The sequence below is a fragment of the Python bivittatus genome, unplaced genomic scaffold, assembly GCF_059951505.1.
Source record: "Python bivittatus isolate LINGU-HERP-01145 unplaced genomic scaffold, Pbiv_v1 ctg000520_np1212, whole genome shotgun sequence".
NCBI classification, from domain to species: domain Eukaryota; kingdom Metazoa; phylum Chordata; class Lepidosauria; order Squamata; family Pythonidae; genus Python; species Python bivittatus.
The window spans coordinates 29,202-46,337 of NW_028277080.1; the positions used below are offsets into that span (position 1 = coordinate 29,202).

The following is a 17,136-nucleotide window of genomic DNA, read 5'->3' on the forward strand; positions in this document are numbered from 1 at the left end:
CTCGCTGTTGGACTGTATGCCCCAAATGTTGATCAAGGGATATTTTATAAAAACTTAATGGACAAATTGATGGACTTACAATATGAGAACTGGTGCTTTATGGGTGACTGGAATGGGGTGATTTCTCCAATGGAAGACAAACAAGTCCCCAAAGGGGCTGAGGCTTAAACAAGGAAAACTACCCCAAACATTCTTTGATCTGAAAGACATGTTGGACTTACAAGATATTTGGAGACTTTTAAATGGAAATTCTAAGGAATACACATATTCAATTGAATATGAACCAAGGCACTAATACACAGACTGTATGGGATGCTAGTAAGGCTTACATGAGAGGTTATTTCACTCAATATAATGCTCAGTTGAAGAGGAAAAAACAAGAGAAGATGCAATTGATTTTAGATGAAGTTAAAAATAAAGAGATAAAAATGTACAAATTATTGTTGAGAGAAGAAATGGTTGAAGAACAAGTCAAAGAATGCATGACTAAATGGGCAAAAAATATTGGTCATAATCTACAGGTGCAGCAATGGGAAAATATGGGGTCTAAAGGATTAAAATTTACTTGATGTTATAACTTGAAAGAAAATTTCCATAAAATGATGTATCGATGGTACATGACACCCCAAAGACTATCAAAGACGTATGGGACCAGCAAGATGTATGTAACCAAAAAGAAGGGTCGTTTTACCATATGTGGTGGACATGTAAAATTGCAAAGAAATTTTGGACTCAAATACAAACCTTGATTCAGAGCATACTACAAATACAGATCCCATTTCAACCAGAACTCTTCCTGTTGGGGATAATGGACTTTCAAATAGGAAAACATATTAGAATTACTCGATACATGATTACCGCAGCAAGACTTCTTTATGCACCATTCTGGAAAACCCAGACACTACCAATAATACAAGAATGGTTCTTAAAACTGATGGATATGGCAGGAAATGATAAACTGACTTGCTTATTAAAAGAAAACTCACACAACTATTACCTAAAAGAATGGAAACCACTGAAGGACTACTTGCAAAATGCAGGTGTGGTTAAGCTTACATGCGGATTTGAAGATTACATTATAAACATAATGGGATAGGTTTAGACAAAGAATTATTCCTATTTCATGTATTACAAGCTAGCACTTATGATAGCCTTATCATTTCTAGGACAAGAGATAGATAGGAAGTTATCTATTTTTCATATCTTTTCTCTTTTTACTTTATCTCGTTTTTTCTTTTCCTTTTCTTTCTATTTTGTATTTCAAATTTTCCTTTTAATTTCTAACTTTTAAATATGTATGTTTAAAATCTCAAAAAATATTATAAAAAAAAAGAGGTGGAAAGAAAGAGGAAATGGAATGGGATGGTGAAAGGACAATTCTTCCAGGGGAGGGCTGAATTGGAGGTTGCAGGAATAGGTCCTTCTCTGGGGAAGTCTTCAGTTTAAGCCTGGGTGTCAAGCCTTACCTGATGTTCCCGCAAAGAGGTTGCCGTATTGCGGGACCAGGTCCGGGTCCAGGTTTTAGCAGAACCTTTTCCGCTGGACCTGCTGTTGAGCGGAGGATGATTAGATTGGGGGTCAGTTTGAGGTTATTTAGGGGTCAGTTATCTGAAATAACGGTTCTGGAAAAGGTCAGAGAAGTAGAGCTAGGACAGAACCGTGCAGGATCCAACCAAGGGTCCCTCTGTTCCCGGACAGGTCTTTCTGCCGCCAACTGGTCAGGTGACATTTTGTCTCACACCCACAGCACGCCAGCTTCCCCAGAGCTCCTTCACTCTACTCCGAGAAGAGAGAAGAGAAGCGTTTCTATCCACAATAGCCACCACCATGCAAGGTTTCTACCAGGCGCTGTTTTAAATTAGTGAGCGGAAAAGACCTAATGTCTTTCGGCCGTGAGTCCTGGGCAAGGGGTGACAGTTCCTCAAGGATTGTGCAGCCAAAAGTAGGCACCTCTCCGAAATGAGACTCGGGTCCCAGGCCTCCTCCTTCAGGGTGCTGAGATCGCCGGTGTGGTCTTCGCCGCCTTTGGTGGAATCCTGTGAATGACAATGACTCCTCTGTGGCCACAAAGGGGAAGGAGACTCTGAATTGCTATGTCCGTGGAACCTGGGGACTCTGGAATAAAGGACTATCGAAGGCAGGCCGCCTGACCGGAACAGGGCTTCTCTTCCTTGATGCATCCCCTGAGTTAAAGGAACCCCCATCCTCCCCCACCCATTCCCCAGGAAAGTAGGCTTTCCACTCTTTGCCTCTTAATGCCCTGCCTGGAAGCAGCAGGGCGGCGGAGAGGATGAAGCCGAAAAAGGAAAGGCGTGGGTAAGGGGTCACGTCCATTTAGGCCGCCAGTCTAAGGGCCCTTCCCAGCTGCTCACGACTTACCCAACGAATGGAGACCTCCTCTATCGTGTGGAGCCCCTGCCTCTGGAGCTCCGTTTCCTGAGAACTGGGGAGAGATTAAAAGGCCCAAAAGTCAAAACTAGGCACGGGTCCTCTTACAAGAGTGGCTACACGCATCCTCTAGGAAGTGTGTCAGCTGGCCGCCCAAGGGCCTTGACCTGTGTTTTCTCCCTTTTGTCAGAAGCAGGGTGGAGAAGGAAAGGAGGTGAATCTCCCTAAGAAGATGACTCACAGGCTTAGGACTCTCCACAATCAGCCAAGCAGTAGCCCTTGCGACTGGCTGGGCTGGCGGATTGGATGAAGGGATTTTGTTTTCCTTCTCCCACCTCTCCCTTTTCCTTTTGTGCTGTGCCATTTTACCTTGTTGGAAGCTTGCTTACTTTACTGTGCTTTAAGCATGCTCTCCATGCTCATGTTCATCATCTGGTCCCCCTTTGGCCCCAAATGGCCCCCCCCAACTCATTGATTAAGGAGAACAGAGAGAAGCTCCCTGTCCCGGGGGCTGACCATGCATCCAAGAGAAATCTACCCCTCCTCTGTGTGGACGTTACCCATGCCCTTTTTAATCCGAGACGGTACTACAGCCATCCTCCTGGGGGCTGCAGAATCCCTCAGATGCGAGCAGATACCTTGCCCAATCGGGAACGATCTCCACATCTTCCAGGCTGTGGGTCCTGGAGGTTCCCTGGACTTCCACTGAATCCTACAAATGACATGTATTCGTGTTAAGACATAAATCCAAACCTCTCTGCATCCCAGTAGGATGGCTAAGGCCTAGGGCACAAGGTTCAGCCCCCTAGCAAGAGGGCCTTCAGAAGCCTTAACGTTAAGGGGACATTGCTTCCAGAATAAGGAGCAGCCGTTCTCAAAACAGGCTATGCTCAAGGTCAGGCGTTTGGCAACCTTTTCCCAAAGACTCTTCAGGCATTTGGAAGACGCATCCCTCTCTCCTTTTGCCTCCTGCCTTGGACGGGGTGAGGAAAAGAGGGACGCTTAGGCACTCAGCCCCTTCCTCGATCACCCTTTCGTCACTGGATGTCCCTCCACCAGCTGCGACCTCACTTCTGGCAGCTCGGATGCCCTTTCCAGATGGCAGGCCAGGGGGATGGGATGTCTAAAGGACCGAGGAACCACCTCCCTGGACTTGAGGCATGAAGTCCCATCAGCCATGTTGCCAAACCTTTCTTACCCCTGAGGTAGAAGAGGCGTCCCCATCATAAGAGCTCTCCTGCTCCTCAAGGTCTCTCTGTGCCTCCTGGGTCCTGACCGGGGGAAGAAGGGGAGATGTGGAAGAACATCCAGCTAGTTCAGAGTCCCCCTTCCAAAACCAGCCAGTCCACCTGGCGTCTTTTTTCCCCTGCAAACCCCTTGTGGACAGGAAGTGATCTGAGGGGGCAAGGGCTCCTGCAGACCCTTGCAGCCTGTCAATGGCGCCCCGCCATGCCCAGGGTTTGGGAGAAGCCTTGGTGCCTGGCAGGCGGCACAGGAACGCTCCTCAGCCTGGTGCTGAGAGAGGCAGGCGCTTCGTAGCCAGTCTTGAGACCTGGTTCCCTCATCAACCGGGCAAAGGTCCCAAACGACCTCCTTCGGAACCTAAACAAGGATGGTGGCTCTCCCAGGGCCAGCAGTGGCAACCCTTGGTAGCCTTTGGCCTCTGCCTTTCATGTGGTAAACTGTCTGATTGTGAGCAACACAAAAGCACAATCACGCGGCACAAAGCACAGAGACGGGCCAGAGCTCCTGACTTGTTTCTCTCCTCGGCCTCTTGGGCACTTTGACCCCCCTTTCCCCTTCGGGCAACCTCAAGCTGGTATCTCCTGCCCACCATTTAGCAGGCCCAAGTCCTGTCCCCTCAGAGGAGAATTTCCCTTCTTTCTGCCAGCCTGGGGCCCACGGGTCCAAAAGTGGCATCAGAGTTGGGGGGGGAACGTACAAGAGGGGTGGGGCAGCCTCTCCAGTGTCTTTCAAAGCCCCCCCCCGGCCTCCATGAGAGGACTGTGGCAAACTGGGGCATCTCCAAGGGAGCAGAGATGGGGCTACAGGGCAGACCAGTTGCCTGGCACCGAATCTGGGCCAGAGAGGCCTCTCTGGAGAAGGAGAGACCACGCAATGGAGCAGAGCCTTTAAGGACACTGGGTTCGACCAAAACCTCTGAGCAGCAGAGTAAAGTCCTGTCCTGAGCCTTGTTTTGCACCTCCCTTCACTCTTGTATTGCTACACTTGACCAAAATATTGGACTGTCCTTGGATCCTATTTTCCTGGGTCTCTTTTTTTACCAACTCCTATTCCGGTCTGCCTCCCTGCCTTGCTCCGCTGCTTGAAAAAGGGCAGTAGCAAGTTGAGAAATGCAGGTCTTGGCAATGAAAAAGTAGGGGTGTGAAGTGAGAGAGAGCCTGGAGGCCCCCAAGGCCAGGGACCGTAAAGAGAGAGATCCCTTCACTACTCCTGAATCTTGCTGTCGAGATAGGACAGATTGATTTATAACATGGTCTTCAGTCCCAAATCTGGGAGATGGTCTGCAGGCTATAACAACAAAGAAACCTACAAAGAGCCCCCAGGATCATTAGCAGCAGCCCCCTCTCCCCTCTGCTCCCTGTCATGTCCTAGCCGTTCAGCGATCAAAGACGCGCGGCTCTCCTTTTGTCCGGTCAGATTGCTGTTATCCCTGTCTGGTTGAGCTTTTCACTCTGACTCAGATTATACCCTCCCTTCACCGAACTTCACATCCAGTGCCAGCACACGCCTCCAGCCCAGTATTTCCAGCTATTTTTCCCCTCTGCTGTAACCTTGCAACAATTGCTGCTTCTTTGGCTATTCCTCCTCCTTTCCACTGCACGAAACACACCAACAGATGTTCAACATGAGATGACCCGGAAGGCTTCTTTACCTGCAGAGACAGGACAAAAAAAGGTGCTTTGGGAAACTGGCTAAATATTTCAGTTTCATTTAAGAAGTTATGCCATCCTATCGAACAGCTATTCAGTTTTGGCTGACTTACAAAACACTAATCTAAAGAGTTGAAAATGGCATGGGAAGTAGATAAGGGGCGACTGGTTTCCAGATTATCCGCTCTGGAAGAAACAGCCCTTGAAGATGACGCCGTTTGAGAGGTGACAATTTTGAGAATTAAAAAAAAAAAATGTTAAAAATGGCTCAGTCCTGGCATCTGACGGCAACAAGGTTACCTTCTGTTTTCAGGAAAGCTTCCCTAATGTAATGGACGGGGCAAGTTCTATCCCACATCAGACCTGCACAGCCATACAGAAATCCGAGTCAAGTTAGCAACGAAATCAGCAAAATCTACCTCTCTGTCTCTATCTCTCATCTATCTCTCTATCATCTCTATCTACCGTACTAGCTTGCTTACTGGGCCTTAAACTTTATTTACATACTTTACTCACATACTGCAGGGGACTTTACCATTCCCTGATGATTTCCTACTGGCTGGAGCGCAGCTCAGGAAGCCCTCGGCCCCTCAACAGTCCGTGACTGCCTGTGGTCTGGAGGATAGAAAAAAGATGACACAAATGCTGTGATGTCACCACACGAAGCTTGTCCTTTTGTTCGAGGATTCCCAAGGTCTGACACAAGTATGGAAGCCATCGGATTGACAGTGTGACATCATGACGTCACTTTCTTCCCTTGCCCCTCTCCCCCAGAGATGCCTAGGCAAACAACAGTTAGGCAGTCAGTCCTCAATAGCAGATTAAAGAGGTATCAAGAAGATCTTGTTGACTCCAACTAAAGGATAAACACATCTATCTTCAAAATGTCCCATTTCTTTACAGGGTCTCATTTTGCTATCTAATGTTTCATAGTCTGCACTAGAAAGGCCCCTGAAACTGTGATGAATGGTGCCCCCACGACCCCAATTCACGGTTGCGTGGCCTAGGAATGAGCCGCATATCTGACCAGCACACGAATTCTCGCCCGGTGCAGCTAACGTCTTCCTGGTTTTCCTTTCTGGGACTGCACATAGTCTCTTTAACACTGGGCAATCCAAACCACGACAATCTTTCTGCTCTAACCGGAAAACTATAGCCACTTTCCGGCCTGTTATCTGAAGAATGTAATTACTCCTTCTTTATGTGGGCGTGGGATTATACCTGGTGCTACCCCTTTTATCCCCTCGAAAAACAACGATCAGTTTTCTTGTGAAATAAGACAAAATTAACACTCACTGACATGAAGTGGTTTTTCTTCAGGAACAGCAGTTACAGTAGCTACAATTAAGCGGCATATTTAATCTATTAAGCAAATTAGAAAATTAGGCCATGATTAGCCTCTGAGCTGAACAGCTCAGACACATGCTTCCGCCTTGAGAGCACGTGAGGGAGGAGACGGAAGTGACCTCACAGAGACTCCGCCTCCTTCCATGTGTCCGTCCACGAATACAGGAGCTGTGAGTCTTTGGGCTGCATTATCCTAAAAACCCCTTCTCAGTCAAAAACACTTCCTGTAAAATTTCAATTAAACTAAACCACCCAGAGTCCCATCTTGACTCGGAGGTTCTCGAAGCCATCTCTCGGTAGAGGCTTGGCGAGAATGTCTGCAGTCATCTCTTTCGTATGGCAATAAGTCAAGTCCACAAGTCCATCTTGGGTGGCCTCATGCGCGAAGTGATATTTCACTCCAATGTGCTTCGTTCTTGCAAACATAAAGACATAACCACTTGCGGATTTATAGTCTTCTGCATCCCCTGCCCGGTCAGCGTCCGTGTAACCGATTAGTTCTGGATCGCTGTCAGCTGGCAATTTTAATCTACAGTTTGCGGTACCTCTTAGATATCTGACAACTCTCTGAACAGCTGTCCGGTCACGTTGAGTGGGAGCATTTACTTTTCTGCTCAGAATCCCCACTGCATCCGCTATGTCTGGCCTACAGGTTGTGGCTAGGTACAAAACTTTCCCTATTACTGACCTGTATTTGTTGTTGTCAGGTAAAAGTTCGGATTCCTCTTGACTCTCCAGAAAATCAGTAGCCATAGGTGTGGCAACCGGGTGCGCTTCTTGCATCTGCAGACTCTCAATTAATTCAGGGACCTTTTGTTTTTGGCTTACCATCTTCTTCTCTTTCTATCTGAATTCCTAGATAATAATGCCCTTTTCCTAGTTCTTTGACTTCCACTTCTTTGCTTGGATGCTCTACTATTTGGGAGTAGTTTCTGTCATTTTCAGTCTCAATTATGAGGTCATCAGCAAATGCCAGAATGTAAGAAAATTGTCCATGATTGCATTTGGTGTATAAACAGTTGTCTGCGTGGCCTTGTTTGTATCCTAACTGTGTTAGTGTGGTCTGTAGTTTTTCATTCCACGCCCTAGCAGCTTGTTTTAGTCCATAAAGCCCCTTCTGAAGTCTGCATACTAAATGAGATTCATTTGGTTTGATGAAAACCCCTTTGGGTTGCTTCATATAAATCTCCTCTGAGATCTCGCCATGTAAGAATGCAGTTTTGATGTCTATGTGTCTCACTTGCATTTGCTTTGAAGCTGCTCTGCTTAAAAGCGTTCCGATAGAGGTATATCTGACCACTGGGGCAAAAGTGGCATCACAGTCTTCTCCATACTGTGGACTGAACCCCTGTGCTACAAGCCTCGCTTTGTAGCACTGTACTTTCCCTTCTGTACCTCATTTAACCTGAAAGACCCACTTACTTCCAATAGCCTGTTTGCCGGGAGGTAGCTGGGTAAGAGTCCATGTCTTGTTCTGGGGCAGTGAACTGATTTCCTCCTGCGCAGCATCCTTCCAGACACATGCTTCGGTGGCTGGCATCTTTTCCACCGCTTCCCAGTTGGGAGGCTCTAGGGGTTGCGCCAACCCTGCAAGGTAGGACAGTCGTGGTGGTGGGACACCTTTGTTGGATCCCCATGAGCGTCTGACCTGTGGTCCATCAGCTTCCTCATCAGCTTCCAATGCAGGGATCTCCAAATCAGGCAGTTCCTCTTCATTTCTGGTGCTGCTGCTGGGAGTCTGGTCCTCTGCGTCTTCTTCCTGTTCATGCTCTGTAGATGGTGTTATGGCAATAGAAGGCAGATCCGGACAATCACACATTTCTGGTGGAAAGTACATGAGATCTGGTGTTTCCTTTTCGGGGTGCTCAGAAAAATCGATGACACTTCCTCTTTTGTCAACTTGGCTTTGTTCACCTTATCAAATAACCTACGTGTCTTGAGCTGAGCTGTCCTCTTTCAAGATCCATGACTCTGTAGCCTTTCCCTCACTTTTCCCTTTCCTTTCATTTGGTCGCTTAAATGCAGGGAGTCTTTGTGATTTTGGAGCTTTGCAATCTTTAGTCCAATGTCCTTCCTTATTACAATTAAAGCACACAATTTTCTTTTGGGTCACTTTGGCCTTCACTTGGAATTTGAACATATAGTTTCAATCATTGGCCTTTTCATTTCTAGTGGCAGATTCTTGTCTCCTTTCCACACACTCTTCTCTCAGATGGGCAATTGCTGTTCTTCGAGTTAAGTCTGTCTTCCCACCCACAAGAGTTGCAACAGTCTCGGTTGGAGGGCGGAGCTGGCGTCGCGGCGATACGGCGGGCGATCCTGGGCTCCCAGGATGGCAGCCGATATCTCCTCCCCCGGACGGTCCCGATGGACCTAAGCCGTCCCGTAGAGATGGCGATCGCAAAGGGCACGTCCCGCGGATCTCAGGGACGCCGCAAGTCCCAGATTGATCCGGGGAGAAGCTCTTGAAGCCGGCGGAGGAGAGCCAGCCAAAATGGCTGCGAAAGCCGGGGCAGCTCCAAAGGAAGAAGGAAGAGAAGGGTGTCAACTGGGTGAGATGGACTTTTACTATTTAACTATTCTTAGAGAACACCTTAAGTAACTTAAAGAGATTTTTAAAAGTGAAGAAAAGTGGATTAAGCGGCGAGATCAAGCCTTATAAAAAAAGGGGGGAAATTTTTTTTTTCTTTTCAACTTTCCCTTTTTAGTGGATTTGGCAAGATGTTTTTCTCTTAAAAAAATATATATTTTTAACTGGATTGGCTTTTTCTTTTTAATACTCAATAACTTTTTATTTTAAGCCTTTTTTTGACTAAGATTTCTTTATTGTTGTAAGAAATTTATACTTTTTGATTTTGAAATGGGGAAAGTGGAGTTAAGAGAAAGTAAATGAAAGAAAGTTGCACTGCCATCTAGAGGCTCGACATAGTGCTTTTTTTCTTCTATTGTGACGCATGCTCAAGGACCCTGTGCTTTCTAAAAAGATAGTGGGATGTGCATGTTTATACAGGTGCCATCCGTAACTATAAACAAGAAAGTGGAGTTGAAAGCGATTTTGAAAATATCAAGATGGAAAGTTTGAGCTAGTCACAAGAGCCCTGATTAGTGGCAGTAGCTCTTCTTTCTGCTAGAAGCTCTGCTTTGCTCTCCACTCCCCCCTCAGTTGGATTTTTTTTTAAAGAGACTTAGTCTTTTCCCTCCTCTTCTTTTTTTTTTTTCTCCTCTTGCTTTTTTTTTTTTTTTCTTATTTTTGGCAAGAACAAAGATAAAGAATCCTTTGACTCAATGAAGGTTTATCAAGATAATAAACTATACGAGAAACACAATGCAGAAAAAGATCTCTAAACTATTGAGGATGACTATAAAAAACTGGAAGAAGAGCTGCAGAAATTCCCGCAAAAAAAAAAAGAAAAAAAGATACTAAAGCTAAAATGGACTTAAACATAAAACGGGATCAATGGAAAAGGAAGAAATAGTACAAGAAATCAGAAACATTAAACAGAATTATTGTGGTTAATTAACTGATAAATGAAGAGGGACAGACTTGTTCTTGGCACTGAGGGTGAGAAAAAGATTATACAAGATTATAATGGAAAATCGTACTAAAAGAATGCACAAAAAGAAGAAGTAAAACAATATTGAAAGAAACTACTTCAGATGTTTAAAGAAAAAACGAGGGGAATACAATAATGATGGAACTGACAGAAGCTTCAAAAGCAGAATGTTTGAAAGGACATTTATTATTGCTTTCTCTTATCCAATAATATAGAAAAAGGAATAAACAGTTAGATATTTTGGGATATTGAATGAAAAGGGTGAACTCAAAATTATGCAAGCGCTGGAATAAAGTATAAATCTGAGATATATAGTTAAAAATTGTATTTGATTCTAAATATTTTAAGAGATTAGACATTTACATATGGTTGAATATAGTAACATATAGATTTTAAACTAGAGATATTTTTGTTGAAACATGTAGTGAAGAATCTGGTTAGAACTGTAACCCGGTTAGAACTGTAACTGACATTGTAACTGATACTGGTTAGAACTGTAACTTTTAAGAATTGGAAAAATTAAAAATTACTTATGCAGGAGGAAGTTATTGAAAATTATGAAATGTGCAGAGATGAGTTAAACTGAGATTTGAAATTAGAGTAAGAAGATAAGTAACTTGTTTTTATTAATGATTGGATGAGAAAATATAGTAATGTAATGGATTAGGAAACTTTATAATAGAAATTTGATATTAATTATTATATATATACACATATAATCGATAGATGAAAATGTATTACTAATCCTATTGAAAGTTAAAATTTCTTGTAATAAATGATTTTATAGATTAGCTATGAATGATTAATAATTGTTAATTGATAAGTATACAAGTATATTTTGAATAGATGATATGAGAATTTAAGATTATGAAAGGGGCACCAACGAGTTGGTAACTGGTTGACACACGCTATAAAATGGAAGATGCTCTTTTTTTTATGCCTTTTTATGGTTTTGTTTGTCCATGTATGTTTTGTGTTTGTTGTAAAAATAAAAAAATATTAAAAAAAAAAAAAAGAGTTACAACAGTCTCAAACTTAGATCCTAGTGATCCCAGGAAATAACAAACTTTCTGTTCGTTCCTGCATGGGGTATTCTGTGAGTTCTAGTTTTTCAAGAATTGTCACCAATTGAGTCACTCAGTGACTGTTACAATCTGCTTTGGATATGAGTTTCAAGTTAAGTAAGTCTCTTATCCAGGCACGGTGAGAGCGTTTCCTTGCAAATCCATATGACAATTCCAAATTCTTAAGGATTTGGGCTGCAGTATTCCCCTTCTTAACGTGGATCATCTGCACAAATGAAATACTGTCCAGAATTATAGCCACTGCTAACTTATTCTGCTTGTCCCATGCCTTGATTGAATCTTTAGCGTCTTCAGTAGTGCCAGTAGGCCTTTCATTTTCGATACACTCCAGAATTTCTTTAAGATCAAATAAGACCTCTAGGCGCTTTTTCCATTGGATAAAATGTTTCTCTGTGAGTTTGGGTAGCTTGAGGCTTCCCTCATCAGTGTGATTCTGATTGGCCATCTCAGGAATCAAAATTGTGCAAAAATTTAAAACTAAGTTTAAATCTCCAATCAAAAATCAAAAACCGTTTTCTGCCTAGCTACTGGAAGTCACCACATGCTCAGCAGGAAAAAGAAATGTCCGCTTTGAATCTTGCTTGTCTCTTAAGAAAATCCAGCGACATCCACGAAAATATTTCAAATTTCGTCGTGTCCCGGCCCAGAACTCTTTGTGGGCATGGGATCATGCCTGGAGCTACCCCTTTTATCCCCTCGAAAAACAACGATCACAGTTTTCTTGTGAAACAAGACAAAATTAACATTGTCTTGTTAACTTTTAACATTAACAAATTAAAATTATCAAAATTAACAAGACAAAATTAACACTCACTGACACGAAGTGGTTTTTCTTCAGGAACAGCAGTTACAGTAGCTACAATTAAGCGGCATATTTAATGTATTAAGCAAATTAGAAAATTAGGCCATGATTAGTCTCTGAGCTGAACAGCTCAGACACGTGCTTCCCCCTTGAGAGCACAATGAAGGAGGAAACGGAAACGGAAGTGACCTCACAGAGTCTCCGCCTCCTTCCATGTGTCCGTCTCCGAATACAGGATTCTGCTTCTCTGGAGCCAGAGGCGGGCAGGGAACCGCCGGCCATGATCCTGCCGGCCACAAGCGGCCGCTGGAGGGGCTTGTCGTGGCTTCCCTCTCCCCTCGTTCACGCCTGTCAGAGTTGATGGGGGCGGCATCTCTCCGAACGGGGTGCAGCATTAATCAGGGAAGCTTTGCTAATGGTGGGCGTTCTGGCCCCGGTCATTCCTCCTGCCTTTGGGACCCTGCGGCTGCCTCCGCTGGCAACACTGCAGGAGAGTGAGTAGCGGCAAAGATCAGGGAATCCCTCGCCCTCTGGAATGGTGGTGCCCACCCAGCACACAAGGCTGGACGTACTCCTTTTTTCTGCAAAAGTGAACCCTTATTAGCTAGAGATGTAATTTTCCTGAAGAATCCGTCTGAACGTGTACCTCCATTATCATAGATGAAACCATCAAAATCAGAAATTGTTTATGGTGCCATCATAGTCCAAAAATATGAATATTTTGCTTGGGTGAACCCTAGACTCTGGTTACTAGGCAGTATGCAATTTTTGTCAATCACTCAATCAATCATCCAATCATGTTGGATCAATCATGTAATCAAGTACATCTGGAGCTGAAGCTTTTCTGGAAAAGTGAATGAAAATCACTTCTGAAAGGTGTCAGCTTCTAATTGTAGTTGCATTGTGTCCTGGCAATTTCAGGGCATCTCAGATGGCAATGATCGTTTTGATCCATTTCATTCTGGCTTCTGGTCAGGGTTTTGGGACGCTGACTGCCCAGATTGCTTTGATCAGTGAGGTATGCCTGGGAATAGACAGGATAGAGCTTTTGTTCCCTCTGATGGATGCTGAATCCTCCTCTCAACCATTGGAGCCAGAGCAGGCTCTGGTAGTGTCTCCAGTCCGGTTTAGAGGTGAGGATTCAGAGGGTGGCATTCAGACACTGGAGAGGGATGGCTGTTCCACCTCAGCGCCATCAGCTCACAGATGGTTGCTGCCAGGTGACATTCTGGTCCTGCCCTCCTTCCTCATGTCTAGTATCATAACCAAACGGCAACAAGAAAGTTCATGGACCATCCCTAAATTTTAGTTTTGGTATATTTAGGAACTACAGTGTTCTCAAATCACTATAGGTGCTTAAATGTCTTATGTCACCAGCAGTAACTAAAAACAACAAAGTCTCTCTCCTTCTTCGTATGTAAAGTGGCAGGTCTCTTGTCAGAGGGCATATTCAAAATTTTCCCTGAGTAGCTAATAAGCAATGAAGAGGAGGGAGTTAAATACTATTATTGCCGATTTGCAAAGACTCATTTTAACCCAAACTTCCATGTGCTTCAAAGGAGACAAGGATTTTTCGCCAAGGGAGGAGCGACTGACTCTGCAAACTCTATCTCCTTTTGTAAATGCTGTATCCCAGCAGCAGAAATCCGGGTGACCACAGAAGATTAGAAAGAGCGCCATCCCGTAGTTGCATGGATTTTGCAATTTATATCTTAAGAACTGACTTTCGTTACCATTCATTACAATTCCTATCATTCCAAGGAAACATTTAATTCCAAATAAATATTCCTTATGTTGGTGTTCCCTCTTGTGATTCAAAGAAACAGTTAAGCAAGTTTTCAAAATAAATGGAAGGAATTCAATTCAAACTAGTCCAAATAAGCTGAGTAGCATATATCTGGTTCTTTCAACAAAGTAATAATATCGAGAAGACCCAAATCAATAAACTTCTTAGCTCTGTAGTTGCATTAAACAGTCCGTTTTTTGTCAAAGCAGTATTCCTCGCGTTTCCCGATGAAAGAAAAATGACAAAGAGAATGCTTGCTGTGTGTTTTTCAATAGCTGCCCTTGTGAATTAATTTTGGAATTCTAAGTTTAATTGAAATGAAAACCATGAGCCATTAGAAAGGAATATGAGAGACGATCCAGAAGATTAATTCGATCAACGACCTGTTCCACCAAACGTAGAAAAAAGAATCATAAATGCAAGCCAGAAAGGTTTCAAGGGAGTTTCGGAAAGAAATAGTTCCGACATTCAGAAAAGATGAATACCTTGCAATAAGAAGAGGACGGTGGATCTGGAGAAGATTTGTAATCCTCTGGGTTTGGCCCCTGGGAACAGCCCCCAGAGGAAAAATCCTCCTCTGCCAAATCCTTGCAAGGAGAACAATAAGAACATCTCTACATACATATTCTAAATCTATATTGATTTTGAAGTGATCAGGCCATTACATCATGAAAAGAGTGAGAGATCCTCAAGGAATACAGAGACTGCAGAGCAATGGATTCTTTGCCTTTGCCTTTTCTACGAGAATGCAGGGTTTGGCTCTGAACTGGGCAAACGGCTCCAGATCCCGCAGGGCATCCCAGAAGACCTACTGACGGCTCCTCAGAACAGCTGGTCTAAGGACCCCTGGGGCTTCCCCCAAGATCTTCCCGGGGGTCTGCAAAATCGGAACGATTTGCCAGATATTGTAGATATTTGCAAATATGGAAAGCAATGGCACTCTTCTCATTATTATTTTTATTTGTTAAAAAATAGGGCTTTTTCATTCACAATATTTCATTTATGTGAACATGTCATTGGCTTCATATTGTTATTTTTACGTGGTTCAGTAAATAACTATTCTAGAACTGTGTCAGTTTCAACGTTTAGTAGGGTAAATATAATCCATGCAACCAAAAGCTCTTTTGGGGTTCTCCATAATTTTTAAGAATGGGAAAGGTTCCGAGAGCAAAAGGTTTAAGAAACACTGCCATAAACACCTAGGCATTTTCCTGGGCTTCTGTGATAGCCTAAGAAATGCATGTTCGAGTGCAGGAAGCGCTAAGAGGACAGCAACGTGTAGGGTTGGTACCGTCTGAACTCAAAGGAATATCTATTTTTAAAAAACCGTTCAATCAGTATGCATTGTGACTTTCTAAGTTAAGAACACGTTAAAGTTCTTTTTCCTGATTGATTGATTGGTTGGTTGGTTGACTGATTGATTGATTGATTGATTGATTTACTGGGATTTCTATGCCACTCCATTCTCCTTGGCTCTTGCTGTTGGCTGGGATTGAGTCCACAAGCACATCTAATGCTGGGTGTATCTCCCAGGGAGCTAACGCTGTAGTAGCTCCTGTGATGTGGGTGGGGTGGATTATAGACGGTTTTTTAAAATACGTGGCTCCGTGCACTCCTGCCTAATCCCAGACTGCAGACTGTGTTTCCGCAAGAGACCGGGATCATCTTCTTTATCGTAGCTTTCAGTCTCTTCCCTTTGGAGATAAGCAATGTTATCTTTTTATTCTTCAGGCTTCTCACTTGTCTCTAGTGACCACATCAATTCCATCCCACCTTGACTTTTCTCTTTCCCCCTTCCTCTCAGTCCATTCCCTCTTCATCTCTTTGGTTTGCAGTTCTCTCCTCCATTCCCTCGACATGATTAAATGACTTCAACGTACTTAGCGACCACTCACTTTTGTATTCAGTCCCTGTTCGTTCGGCCCTCTTTCATTCAGCACACAGCCTCTTCTTGTGATCCCACAAACACGTCTAAAGTTCCCCATTCTCATTGCGCTCAGGTGACTTATGTGTTTCTCCCGACATACCCAAACCTCACTCCCACGTAACGAAGCGGGCAAAAAGTCCCATAGACAGCCACTTTCCCTTATGTCAGTATTCACTTCTTGATACACACTACTGTACATGCTGCCCATCTCTCCCAGTGTTTGCACATCTTATTTTTCATTTTTCCACTTGCAGTTGGTTCTGTACCACGATACCCAAATCCATCTATTTGCTCGTTTTTTGCCATTTACGTATAATTTCTCATGGTTCAGTCTCTTTTCCCTGTCAGAGACAACCATCATGGTCATGATGCATAATTTCAGATTCATACTCCTTGTTGCAGCATCTAATCTATCTTGACATTACCTGAAAATAATTCAGCTTTCTTCTTCTCCCTCCCCCCTCCCTCCCCCCCTCTCCTTTCTTTCTTCACTTTTATTCTTAATTCTGCGCACTCTTTGGATGGTCCTGGTGTAGCATTTTTCAACCTCTTCCAAAGCCATTTTTTGATTTCCTTTCAAATTGGTCTGCACTTTCTCTCATTCTTTTAGCATGACTTGCTGTTTTTGAAAAAAGATTTGAAGGAGAAATCTTCCCATTTTTTATATTTATATTCAGTGAAATCTTATCTTTAGAATTTGGCTTTATACCAAGCCAAAAAGGTCCCTAAAATATGGCAGGAGATGACCTCATCTGGAAATCTTAGTTCCAGAAAACTGCTGGATAAGGACCAGAAGAATTCGTCCCACGTGACACAGAAGAAAAGCAGTGCTGATCATATAAATCCAATATTTCCTTCTCAGGAAAATCTATAGGAGAGCAGAACTTCTGCTCCACGAAAGAATGAATCTCAAAAGGGTGCAGGAACTCACACGTGTTTCTACCACATGGATCAAAGCCAATTCCGCCAAACGAAAATACTTATTTAAAAATAATAATTCCAATAAGGGGGAACAAAACAATCTAAGGTGACAGAGAGGGAGAAAAGGCTCTGTGTGAGAAGGCTCTTCTGATATGAACCTGCCTGATATGGTCCACCCTCTCCACTGGGAAGGGGGAACAGGACTTCCTGTCCCAAAGCGGGGGGATTCGAATTCGTTCCAGACCTGCCCCCCGATGGGCTGACACAGAGAGCAGCACTGATCTCTCTTCCTTCCCCACTCTTAGCAGAATTTCAACACGAATGTTCTTGCTGATGTTTACTCTTTCATCTGAGGCAGACGGATGAAGAAACAGAATGGAGCAAAGACAGTTAAAAGTACCATTCCACTATTTATTGAATAATTTTAACAGG

The 17,136-nt window shown here is 43.7% G+C and overlaps 1 long non-coding RNA gene across 4 annotated transcripts; it reads right to left on the reverse strand.

Moving 5' to 3' along the window:
- Positions 1-455: 455 nt before the first annotated feature.
- LOC112543263 (uncharacterized) lies at positions 456-12,223 on the reverse strand. Of its 4 annotated transcripts, XR_015797344.1 has the most exons (7): positions 12,083-12,223; positions 5,799-5,897; positions 5,184-5,284; positions 3,027-3,659; positions 2,380-2,443; positions 1,951-2,036; positions 456-1,548 (listed from the first exon to the last, which is right to left on the reverse strand). It is a non-coding gene; the product is annotated as an uncharacterized LOC112543263 (long non-coding RNA). The 4 variants fall into 4 exon arrangements; XR_015797343.1 differs by having other exon boundaries at positions 456-2,036; XR_015797345.1 differs by having other exon boundaries at positions 456-2,036; positions 5,790-5,897.
- Between the last annotated feature and the right edge of the window lie 4,913 nt (positions 12,224-17,136).